The 13,466-nt window shown below is 33.3% G+C and overlaps 1 protein-coding gene across 4 annotated transcripts in view; it reads right to left on the bottom strand.

Annotated features, from left to right (window-relative positions):
* The window catches only part of LOC115243267 (collagen alpha-1(XVIII) chain), a 334,384-nt gene that overhangs the window by 39,342 nt on the left and 281,576 nt on the right, over positions 1 to 13,466 (bottom strand). The window lies entirely within an intron of this gene.

A 13,466-nucleotide genomic window follows, 5' to 3' on the forward strand; every position in this document is an offset into this window, starting at 1 on the left:
TTATATAAGTTTTATAATATATGTACGCAAATTTTTAGCGATACTTTTCAAAAAGTTTAGTTTTAATCGCTTGATATAAATAATCGAATACAGAATATTTGAGAAACATATAGGAATAGCTTTTCAAGAGCCAGTCTGTGCAATGTCCAGTGAGGCGACTTTACAATGACGTATTTCCAATATTTCAGTTAGATTATAATATGAATAATTCATAGGGAGCTCTCCAAGTTTGATTGGGATATTGCGGAGTAACGTCGAGTATTTCGATTTGTATTGAATCTACTTGATTTTAGTCTAAAAGATGTGACGATGCTTTTCTTATCCGTCTCTCATCGAACAATCTTATTAAATTAATTCGTCAATAATGATTCTCTTATCGCAAATTAACGTTATTATTTGTATTCGTTGCATATTATGATCAAAGAAAGACAAATTCGTAGGTAAAGCCATATTCGTTCCATATTCTACGCGAAAATGTAGAGAATAAAAAATTTTTCCGCTGTGCAAGAGCTGGTTAAGTCTTTTATATAAAATTTAAACCGCGAATTTTTCGAATTAGCCACGGATTTTATATTATAATTAGAGAACACACATATATTCACACACGTACTCCTGAGACTCGGTTATCTCTATTTTTCTCTCCTCATTGTAGACTTTCTTCATTTTACTTTCTCTCTCTCTTCGTCTTTGAGCATATATTTAATGTCCCATGAAATTAAAATGTCGTCGCGACCGACAAAAGAATGAGAAACAGCTTGATTCTTTCACGTCATGACATTTACTATCACAAATTTATGTTTTATTCGTTTCTTTATAATTATTATTAATCTACAATTATAGAAGATGTCCAAAAAGTTTAGGACTAGATTTGTAGAGTGTATCAAATTATCATTATATAGAAGGCATTAAATTACTTGGACATTCAATTGGATCAATTTAGATAATATATTAAATCCTTTTTTTATAATATCATTATTCTCTTCCGTCACTTTGTTTATTTAATTTTATACTATTTTTATATTAAATACATTAATTGTTGTTCTACTTTTGTACAATCATTGAAAATTTGTTATGTTTATCATAGCGAGAAAAATATACCTGCGCTAAATATATATTTTGTTCATTCTATTATTTATTTAACATTTACTATATTTTTAGGCAAAGCTATGTTTAAATCGAAATAAAATAATATAATTTAAAATTAATCCTACTGCTTGCTTATTCAGAGATTCGTGTATAATAGCGCAGTTTTAAACTGATTATAATTAAAATTTGTGTTTAATGCCTTGTGTTGAATTTATTCCATAAATTCGACGCGTAAATAAATCCGTCCCGTTGTATCGCGTTGAAAATACCACCCTCGATGATTAGAATTTACGAGGATCCGACACACCTCTCGCTCTCTCTCTTTCTCCTTCACGGCGAACGCCGTGATTTCACCGTTCTCACTTTCGTCTCTTTGCTTTCCTTCCGCCCATTTGTTTCACCGCTCTCAGGATCAACCAATCTTCACGCCTTCATCCTGAGATACCGATCGACCATATCATAACGATTCACCGATGTCGTGCTAGGTTTTTTCCTCCCCCCCCTCCCTCCTTTTCGTCCTCGCGTAAATTGGCCGATGTGAAAACCCGAGCCCTGTACTCAAATTTCGATTATCGTTATTAACATGGATTTTGGTGAACTCATCGGCACGTTGAGTACTCCGAGCGTTGCGTCAATTTGATTATCTGATCGCTAACGAAATCTCTCGATCTCTTCATTTTCCATCGTGATGTAAGACGAGAATTTCGCTTTATTCGTGGTTTATATTATTTTTGATCTGCTTCGGAGTGGGAGGTAACTATAAGAGAGATCTTTCTTCAATGTTCCTCTTTAACTCGGAAAAAAGTTCGCTTGCTTCGTGATAAAATAAAGCAAAAAAAAGTTAACAAATACACAAACATATATTTTATAACAAAAGAGAATTTATCTTACTTTTATCAAACTTAACGAAATTATAAGTTATTGTCCTTTTATAATCGATATTAAGTCTAGATACGACTTGTTTTTATATTTATAATGTATTTATATAATGGTTTTTTAAGACAAAACAAAAAATAATTTTTTAGAGAGAAGATTTTTTATAGCTTTTAATAAAAATTAGTTTGTATTCTAATAGACTTTGCGATCCCTTTGAATGTTTTTCCACGCAAACGAATTAGGAGCAGCTTATTTCATGCAGCACGAACATCGCTCACAAGTCGCAATGCTACCGGAAGAAATTTGATTTATATCGGTGCTGTTATTTCACATCCCGAGCAATTTCTGTCGAGCATGTGCCGTGAAGGTATTTGTATTCTCACTCACATTTCCTGTCGTCAAAAATTTTTTGAAATTTATATGAGATCGCGAGAGTACACAGGGCCATTTTTTCTCACCGCGCGCTGCCATTCTTCATACGCGTGAATTAATACTTAGGTAAAAGTACCAACGTCGGTCCTTTCTTAGGTTGGTCAGAATGAGGGAGGAAAACTCATAACTCTCGCAAGATTCGACGAGGAGCGATATTAACCGTAAGATTTGTGTCGCGATAAAAGACGTCCGACCGGGGATCAAGATAAATGCGCTTATCATCGAAGAAATTGGTCTCCGTATCGACAAGCAATTCCTTTCCTCCGCGGATTTAATATCTTGCATTGTCTTTGTAATCCTCACGTTTCGAGAAGCTTTATCCTTTGAGAAAAACGATTAAAGAGTCGAATAGAAACACAATCGCAGTAAGTATATAATATATAAAAGGGAAGAGAGGTTTGCACATAAAAGTCTTCTAAAAATGAATTGACCTGAAAACTCGCGACACTTTTATCAAAAAAAATTGTGGCTTAAGGATGTATGTGTCATATGTCAAAACATTGACAAAAGCATGAAAATTTCGTAGATTGTTCTACTATTTCCTCTGACAATGAGTATCTGTACAAAACCTGAGCACAATTCTCTTAACGGTTTTTGGAAATTATTTAATTTTAAAGTTAGTATTGATTCTTATGGAAAATCGTGTATTATAGCACTTATTGACAAATTTGACAAGGAAAAAACATTGCCAACAAAATAAAAATTTTCACATATATTAAGAAAACTCTAATAAATATTAAGAAAACTCTAATAAATATTTGTGCAAACCTTGATTTAGATCCACTTACTCGTTTAAAAGTTATTTACTAAAAATTGTAGAAAAATATTATCTCTTTTTCTTTCTTTCCTTCTGCAGTTGATTTTAGAAGGAATTCACAATTAAAAGTTTTTGTCATAAATTAGGAAAAATATTAATTACAATTATTTTCCTTTACGAAGATGTTATAAAAACTATATTATTTTGTAATACTTTAATTCTTTTTATAATTCAAATTTATTTATTTAATTTTTCAGACAAGTAAGAAATATGTTTTCTTACTTAAATTTTGTCAGTTTTTTGCTACTATTATATACAGCCAAAAATATTTTTAAACCCATCAGGGAATTTATCTTCTTTCTATATTTTTCATCTTGTTAGTTTAATAATTCTCTGATCAGCTACAATGTAACTATTATATAAATACGAATTTTTGCAAAATGCGATCTCGAGAAAAATACTTCTTCTCGTAGCGAAAGACGGGCGATAAAGGACGTAGAGACAATCGGCATTCGAGCAGAATTCGCTCACTCGCTCACTCGAGATTTCAATAACGCTCGCGCATCCAACTTTGTTTTACTTCGCGGCGATAGTCAGTCGTGCTGCCTATGTTATTCAACATCGTTAGTCCATTTCCATTTCCAAGGAGGATGAAGAATCCCCGTATTTTCCGTGGAGAGGTCGCGCGAAAATGGTGGGACGCGTTTCTTACATCCCCAGTGACAATCTCTCATTTTTTTCAACAGCGCTTCAATTATCGTTCTCGAAAGATTGAAAATCTCGTAGGTTTTGTCGTCCGCGATTCCCGTCCCCAGGTCGTCGTCGAACTTTTTTACGATTCTTCGGTGGACATTTACGCTTTATTGATTTACGTGTTGCTCCGCGCGCGACGACGGTGTTTATGTCTCGACAATTTCAGCGGCGACAGCGGCGGTGTCGCACAATATTACGGTAGTGATTTCGCATTACGGACTTACATGAGCGCGCGCGCGTGATAGGGTATTTCTTCGCGGGGCGAAAATTAAGTGATAAAATTATAAGTGTTATCGCGCGACGTTAAGCCGCACCGATTGCGAGGAAGGGAGAGATGCCATTCCACGAGATCTCTTCACGCAAAACGAACGCAGAGGAGGAGGAGGAGGAGGGGACTTTATGAAGCAAGTTTCGTAATATCGTCGCGCGAGCGTTCGTGTATGTGCCAATCGTTCACGTTTCGACTAAATTAATCGGACTATTACAAAAGGGATAGACAGCAGCGGAGAAAAAAGAAGAATATGAACGGGTTGTCTGGGCTAAAAATTTTTAACGGTTCAGTCGCAGCGGCCAATTCGATCATTCGTGGCACCATTATTGGGAATTTCCGACACTCTAACGAGCGCGGTGCGTAACTGTTGAAAATTAAAAAAAAAAGAGGGTAGTTTAAGTGGCGATAAATTCCGCTCTCTGCTTGATGCGAATCGATCAACCGAGTTTCGCCGAATTAAACCGCGCCTGGGAATAACTCTTAATTACCAGATCGAAACGGCAGCTTCTAGCGAGCTCGCGATTAATGAATGATTTATTTTGGATTTTGTTAGAGAAGGAAGAAGAGGAGAGGAAGAATAGCGACATTCATTATCACGTCGATAATTGATATCTTTAAAATCGCTTTTTTTTTTTATGAAAAACGATAAATAAATAGAATACAATACATGAAAAAATATATAATTCAATGTATTTTATATTAATAAGAATTTTACTAATAATGAAAGAGAGTAACGCGTGTATATATATGTTAAAGGCATTTTTCAGCATGATTTTTAAGTTGCTTCTATTCATCGCTAGCGTTGTATACTAGTAAAGGATGCTGACTTATCGATCAACTAGTATACAGGGTGTTTAAAAAGGAGAAAAATATTTTTATATTAAGGGGATTTAGTATGCCCAAAAACAAGTCGAAGAATTTTAATAATAGATATTTGATGATGATTATGAGATATTTTTATTTTTTTTGGTTTTTGATATTTTCATTTTTATTTTTTTCATATTATAATTTTTTTTTGTTTTAAATTTTTATATTTATTATAATTTATTAAAAAATAACGCAGCTGGTGTTTAACCTTATCTTATTAGAGAAGATGCTCAAAATGACCTCTTTCTATGTCTTTGCAGACTCTGTATTTCCGCAAAAAAGAATCTCGTGCTCTTTCAAACACACCTGGGTTCATTCTAATTGTGACGCAGGTTTCAATGTCTCGTGCTCCATGAAGAAATATTCACGCGAATATAAATAAATTAAATTAAGTTATGGGTAAATTAAATTATGAGATATTGCAAATATCTCAGAAACGATTCATTTGCGGACCCATGTTTATTCAGACCTTTTAACTTATTTTGGGGCATACTACATCCCTTAAAATATTTTACCCTTTTTTTAGACACCCTGTATAGTTGGAATAAAGAGAAGAACGCGTTTCGATTGATTTAATCTTAATGGTATATATCACATGCTCTGCGCATTTCTATTCAGCGATTCTAAATAATTCTCCGTAGCGATACATTCTTCATGAGTTAATTACTGAAAATTATTCTCGAGTCAATAAATAAAGCAATTAAGAATGGCCGGATGCAAAATCGGAACGAAGAACAAAAAAATAACCCGTTGGCGGACAAGCGTAAAATAATATTGTTCCATATCTGTATTATATCCTCGTGTTCCCCAACTGGTTTTGGCTATATTAAGCAATCCCGGGACATCTCGTTTATTGTAAAAATACGCAGAACTGCGCCACGTCGATTTTCCAACCGTTTCCGAAATGTTTATCTTGTCGTTACATCGAGCGAGCGTGCATATTTCCAACGGAATTTCTATCAGCGGATTTTCCGATCACTGCCCCTTTCCGTTGCGTCATTTATCGAATTGATCCTCTACTTTTTCATCAATATATTCGTTTCATCGGTAATATTAAATATAAAGTATAATATTAAATATGCTGCTGAAGTCGCATCGCGCGCATTTGTCTGGAAAATCAATTTCAACTATAAAACATATACGTGTATATATATATATATATACACGGCACGAGAAGAGCGCGTGTCGTGTGATTTATAGCCGGCGCTATTCTCGTATCAAAAATAGATGTATGCGAGATTTGCGAGATCGTATCGGGGCTCGCGTATGTTCTTCGGGATTGGATAATTACCGTGGCTTCAACGTCGAAACCATCCTCTATGTGCCGTTTGAAACCTTAACGATCACGTGTCAGGATTCTCCTATATATTCTCGTAACCTCTTTACTTAATCGGGAGCCAGACTCTAAACAAACTTTAGGGCGGATCGCATGATTAACGGCACGTTTTGAAGGATATGGCGTCCCGTTGTTTAGACACAGAAACGTATCGTGCACGGCAATTATCGACCGTATCCTTCTATCCAATAAATCCGACGTTAACGATTCTATTTTGAAATTATTATTTCGCATAGCTCCTTGAATGAATATGATTAACTGAAATTCGTAAAAAGTGACAGATCTATGAATACGTGACGCAAATATTGGATGATGCTTATTTTTATTAATTATTATATAATATATTCGATTAATTATTATATAATATATACAATAGACTGAGAGAGATTTAATAAATATTTAATGACTATATTCTCTTTTAGTCAATGTATAAATTTACATCAAAAATTAAATTACTTGTGTGCCATATAGTTAAATTAATTCCGAGATTATTCTCGGAAGAGATTTTTTCCAAATTCAGCATCAAACACACGTATTTGTGACGTAATTTAAATTAATTAATTAATTAATTAAGTTAATTAATATTCAATAATTTTATTTTTGTTTAACATTATTTTTTATGTTTATATTGTATTTTAAGCTGATAACTAGATATACGAGGGAGCTTGTTGTATCAGTATATGTTGTGCTATCAGTATATTTCGGAAGAGATGTGATTTATCGTTGAAAATGTAAGAAAAATATTGTAATTATGATGTAACCGTAATTTTCTTTATGACAATTTGTTGTAAATTGATATATCGACAAAAGTCTTTAATTCCTTGATTCCGCCCTGAAATTTCATCCTGTTTTACTCGTATGGACAACGTAAATGTATTTTGAATTTTAGCAATTGTCACACAAATTTAACCCCTTGAAATTCAAGTCCGCTATGCGGAATTCGGATTGCACGCGCAAGTTTCGTCTTTGATGTGGTTGATTGCTATTTTCGATGCATCCACGGATAGTGCAGCGAGGCTTGTTTAATGCAACAAGTTCGAATTGAGGTCGGTATGCACGTATACATCCCTTTAGAATTGTTCCCGATGTTTTGAGAAGGACTTATAAGATCTTATAAACACGATAAGATAAAATCTATATTGGCAATCCTACATAAATTTTACAAAAAATTATGATTGTTGTAAAATTTCTCAAAAGTTAAATAAAAATTTAATACAAAAATGTCCGTGACAGGGTAATTTAAAAACATTTTGGCATATTAATATATATAAAAATAATTTTGTATCATATAATTATTAGTATTTTAATATTTCATAAACCGAAAATTAAATATATTAATCTTATTATATGTATATATAAAAAATGCAAATCATAAGACACTTTTAAGTAAATCTGCTTATATATGAATATTACGTATAAAATGCTTTTTTTTATTACATTAAGGAAGATATGGAGATCTATAAAAAAAATTTGGACATTTTGTTTGTAATGTTGAAACAATATAACATTTAAAAAAATATAGTGCTCTGTTGAAATAAAAATATTATAAATAAATAAAGCTATTATCTAAATACAATTTTCACATATAAATTCCAGTTTTTCTGCATCCATCGCACGTTTATTGCTGAATGCTTTAAACATTTTCCACAACATTCCATCCAATTTTCTCCAGTTTCACATCGTTGTAATGAAAATGCCCTATAATAGATATCAGTGTTTTTTGAAATCCTGGTTTCAACGATGTTGTTAAATTATAAAAATGTCGAGATCTTCTATATACGTCAAGAAGTTCCTAAATTATTATATTTTTTGAAGAAACAATCCTTTTATCTTCAATAAAATAATTATATATATACATATTTAATAAAATTGTTTGATAATATAAAAATATTTCTAGTAATTGTGAATATCAATGAAAATAGAACGCGATATTTTGTATCTATTGTATAAAATCATATCTCTGTGGTTAACTGCAAGGAATAACATTCTCTTTAACTTCTCTTTTTTGGGAAGAGAGTAAAACTATAACTAAAAATATAGTATATATGAGAAAGGGACAAGATATTTTGATTGGAACTGGAGAGGAAGGTATGTGAGATATATAACGTCTATCGAAGAGAGAAAAGAGAGGAGGGAGAGGGAAGAATATCGGAGCTCGTGCGCGAAATTGTGGTACAAGAACACTTCCTTTGTGCGAACATTGTAAAATTGACCAACATAATTTGTATGCCTGATATTCAGACGTCACACACATCGACTAAATCGTCTCCGTTTTCAGAAGAAATTTAAGAATATGCGAAATGCGCTGCAGCTTTGTAGGGAGAATGGCGAAACGGCTATCCCGAACATATTCTGTGTCGAGAACCGGCAACAAAAAAACTCCATTCTCGTGTAATCTGAGAAATAAGTGAAAAATACTTCGATTAAAAAAACGCAGCTAAAGCTTTGATTAATCGAAACGGCCGTTTTTCGCTCGCTTTTATTTGTTTCCGTCATATTGTCATCGCGATGATAACAAAAAATACATGATAAAAATTCATCCTGAAAAAAATTTAGATGTGGAAAAAATATTTATCAGAGATTTTTTTGTTGTGAATCGTTCGTATTTTTGGTACAAACGTATCATTTCCTTATATTGAAGAGTATATGTATACTATAATATTACGTAAGAGCTTTATACTTTTTTAAATTTAGTGTCAATTTATTTATACAGAGGGAGAGAGAGAGAGACAGAGAGAGAGAGAGAGAGAGAGAGAGAGAGAGAGAGAGAGAGAGAGAGAGAGAGGGAGAGGGAAAGAAAGAGAGAGAGGGGGGGATAATAGTTGCAAAAAAATATAATTGAAATTATATACCAAAATATAATTGAAATTATATATCTATTGCATTAGGTATGCATCTCGTCATTACGACATTAAAATGAAGGAAACAAGCATCTTGTAAATGTGCGGGCCTTTCTTAGGTATTTTTTTATTATGAATAACTTTTTATCTAATTATGATACCGGAAATAACAAAGAAACAGAAGCCATATATTTTTCAAGATATTTATTTGTCGGTAGATCTTTTTCTTTCCATTATGGTGTGTATCCTCAATAACGAATGCATAAAAAGATTCCATATTTTCCCATATTTGATATATACAGGGTGTCCCAGAACTACCGCACCACTTGCTAAGGGCAAATTCTTGACATCATTTTAAGATGATTTTTTCTCAGCAAAAATGTCGAGGCATCAATAATTTCCGTGTTATAAGCGATTAAAAAAAAAGAGCTTTTTGCGAACTAAACTTTATAGAGAGTTAAAACTACATTCTTTAATTAATTTCAGATAGAATTTACTTTAATAGAAGGAGAGAATTATAATTTAAGGCTTAGTTACAAAGATATATGATGGAAAAGACTGGAAACTTGTAGAAAATAATGACTTCTCTCGACATTTTTGCTGAGGAAAAATCATCTTCAGATGATCTTAAAAATCTGCTATTAGCAGGTGGTAGGTCTGGAATATCCTGTATATTTTTTCTACTTGTTTGTGCCGACTACGAGAAATAATTATTATACATATTGTGTAGTTGAAATGATACTGTCTTATTTCATTATATGTATCTCGATAGCTCGTCATTACAACGAAAGAGGGGAATTCTGTTATCTTTTATATTACCATGTAAAGCGGTATTATCGCGTTGCCGTGTAACGCAAGAGAGATTGGAAAATGAGACGGGACGCAAGGGAGGATATTTATGGTATATACCGCGGATCGAGCTCTTAAGGGGGACGCGTATAAATTGGGCACGGTTAAGGCTGGCTTATTTATAACAAAACCGTTGGTTAAGAACTAACAGCGCACGGGTTTATCGTCATAATGGAGAAAATGAAATATCCGTATCACAATCAAGAAGCAGCTCGGTAGCTTTTTCATATTTCATTCGTTTTGCTATTCGAAAATCCATTTGTACGCTGTATTATTTGCGATAATTGCAATTTCCATGTCTTTTCAAATTGAGGACTATACGACTCGAGATGTCCGCGATAAACGGAATCAGAGCAGATGATACCGGCAAATTAAATGGATGGCTGCGAATTGCCGGAGAATAAGGACGCGGGATTATTCATTTAGCGCAATAAATTACATTCAAGTAACGCGGGGGTGTTTGTTCGTATTACGAGTAAGCCGATTAGACGGGACGACGAAAAAACGTAGAATCAAAAAAAGATTGAACGTCGGTTGGGAGAAAAGCGCTTCGCGCAAGATACATTGCCGAACGAACAAGCGTATATACGTACATATACGTACACACAAATGGAACTATCGATCGACGATTAATCGATAGATTAGTGCTATTGTATAACCGACGGTTGAATTAACATGAAATGTTTATACATTTCCTTTTTTTCTTCCTCGATCTCTTTTTTTTCTTTTCATTATTTATTTATTTTTTTTTGCTGCTCTTTGGTTACGACTCTTTCGTCTTCATCCTTTCATAACCTCTCCTTCTCTTCGTCCTTGATCGTTTATCGGCTGTCTCGCTCGCTCTTTGATACTCCGACTGATTGGAGCGTACGCAGCCCGTGTGGGGCATTAAATTCAATCGGAAACTATTTTTTTCTCGCCGTCAGGCCGGCACAGACAAATTGTACTTCCCACATGTCGGCCCCGTACAAAACCGGGATGTTTGATCCGTTATTTAGAGCCCGCGTTCCATTCGCGCCCGAACTCGATTGCGATGGAGAAGAAATTTTCACAGATGCATTGGTCTATTAATCGTTGCGTGCTTACGATCGAAACGTGGAACGATTGCAAACATGTGTGTAATAGATCGTGTAAATAAAAATGCAGCAGATGTGTGTGCTGTTAACAATAAGTAGGATTATTAATATTCTTCTTTAGTTATAGTGAAGAAAGAATTTATCTTTTGCTTATACACAGGGTATCTCATTTTATTTTGAACAATCAAATATCTGGAAATCACAGGATTTTAGAAAAAACTATTTCGTACAAAAGTTTTATGACTTTGAGGGGGACATAAGATAATGCCATTGGTTTGACCTTGGATAGTTGTTTGAAGATCACATGAAGATCACCTTCAATTTTTTAAATGGAAATCCCCGTTTTTCATTGCATATTCTTGTAGCTTATCTCAAGAGCTTTTCAAAACACTATAATGAAGTATTTTTTCATTAAGTACTTTTCGAGTTATAAACAATTTTAAACAATTTTTATAAATGTTTGGCACATTGTCAAGCCGTTGAGGGCCATCAATTCGAACATCTGATAGATTAAAAAAATATTAACACAATGGAGAGGGTTTGGAGTCATTAAATACCGTGATGTACTGTTCAAGCCTCATAACTCGGAAAATATTTAAAATCCCGTGATTTCCAAATATTTGACTGTTCAAAATAAAATGGAACACCCGGTATATGTCATATGAATAATCTCTTCTGCTTTTTCTACTGTGAGCAGTTGTTTGTTATTTTTGAAAGTATTTTTTCATCATTAACTTAGTAAAACTCGGTTATGATAACATATGTTTCTCAATATGTCAGGTCTACCGGAAAGTTATGTCCGTTTTTGGAATAAAACAAAATACAAATTTTTATTACCGTCAATAAACTTTATTAAATAATGTAATTGCCATTATTCGGAGAAGTATTGTGCCAGCGTGAGGGCAATTTGTATATCCCATTTTCGAAAAATGTTTTATCTTTTGATGCGAAAAATTGAACCAATGCTTATTTGATATCTTCTTCATTTTTGAATTTTTTGCCCCTCAAAAAATTTTGTAAAGACAAAAACAAGTGATAGTCGGAGGGTGCTAAGTCCGAGGAATATGGTGGATGCGACAGAATTTCCCAGCCTAGTTCTGCAATTTTTTGACGAGTCCCCAAAGCAGCATGTGGCCTGGCATTATCATAATGCAGTATGATGTTCTTCCTATTGAACATCGCCGGCCTCTTTTCATGGACTGCTGTATTTAAATTATCCAGTTGCTGACAATACTTCTCCGAATAATGGCAATTACATTATTTAATAAAGTTTATTGACGGTAATAAAAATTTGTATTTTGTTTTATTCCAAAAACGGACAGAACTTTCCGGTAGACCTAATATAATAAATTTATGATTATTTAAAATTTGCAAAATAATACAATATAAATATTTAAGTTATTGCCAAACCTGATTGAGTTCTATTGAAGAATTCGATTCCGAAGATAGAAAATCTATTTTTTATCCACATACGTTTTTATGTGTGTATATCAAATATAAATAAACATTTCACTACTTTTTTCATATTTTTCAGAGTGAATATTTTATCGATGGATAAAATCTGCGCTTTATATTATATATTTATATTCATGATAGTCGTAATACGATGGAATTAACAGACATCGAATAAAGTTTCATCCACTTTATCTGCTTATTACAAACTTTTTCAATCACGTAGATTATGAAACGCATTAATCCATAAAAAAGTATACTTAGTTTTCGATAGATAATTCCAATCAGAAGAACCGGCGAATAAAACAGCGGAACTTAATACTAGCGCAATATTGTTAGAAATCATTGTTGGCCAATCGAGTTTTATTTTAAGCAGAAAACACGTCACGGTGAATATTGTACACGCACTGTAGTCGACGTAATGAATTTTTATTGCACATTTCGTAGACTCTGGAGAGAACGTTCGGCTCGCTCGTTGACTTTTAATTATCAACAATGTGATCGCGAAACTAAGGTAATACGCTACGAACAAAATACGGAGTGCCTTCAAAGTTTCAGCGCAGTAACATGACAATTGTTTGTGTTTAGCATGCGATGAAAGGAACGAGCCTAGAGGAGAAAAAAGAACACCATCTTCTAGAATGATACTTTGAAATCTTAGACGCTGTAATCTAAGCAACGGCGAGTTTAAATCGTAATGAAATTCTTGAAATTCGATCGATTAATTTATGCCGGTCGTATTAAAATGTTCGCGATATATATATATATATATATATATATATATGGTAATTATTCAGAATCACGGCTCCACTTGCAAATGGGCTGCAAATTTTTTTACGGACTTTTTATGTTTAGAAAGAAATATAAATAA

The sequence above is a fragment of the Formica exsecta genome, unplaced genomic scaffold (genome assembly GCF_003651465.1).
Source record: "Formica exsecta isolate Colony F162 unplaced genomic scaffold, ASM365146v1 scaffold71, whole genome shotgun sequence".
NCBI classification, from domain to species: Eukaryota; Metazoa; Arthropoda; class Insecta; order Hymenoptera; family Formicidae; genus Formica; species Formica exsecta.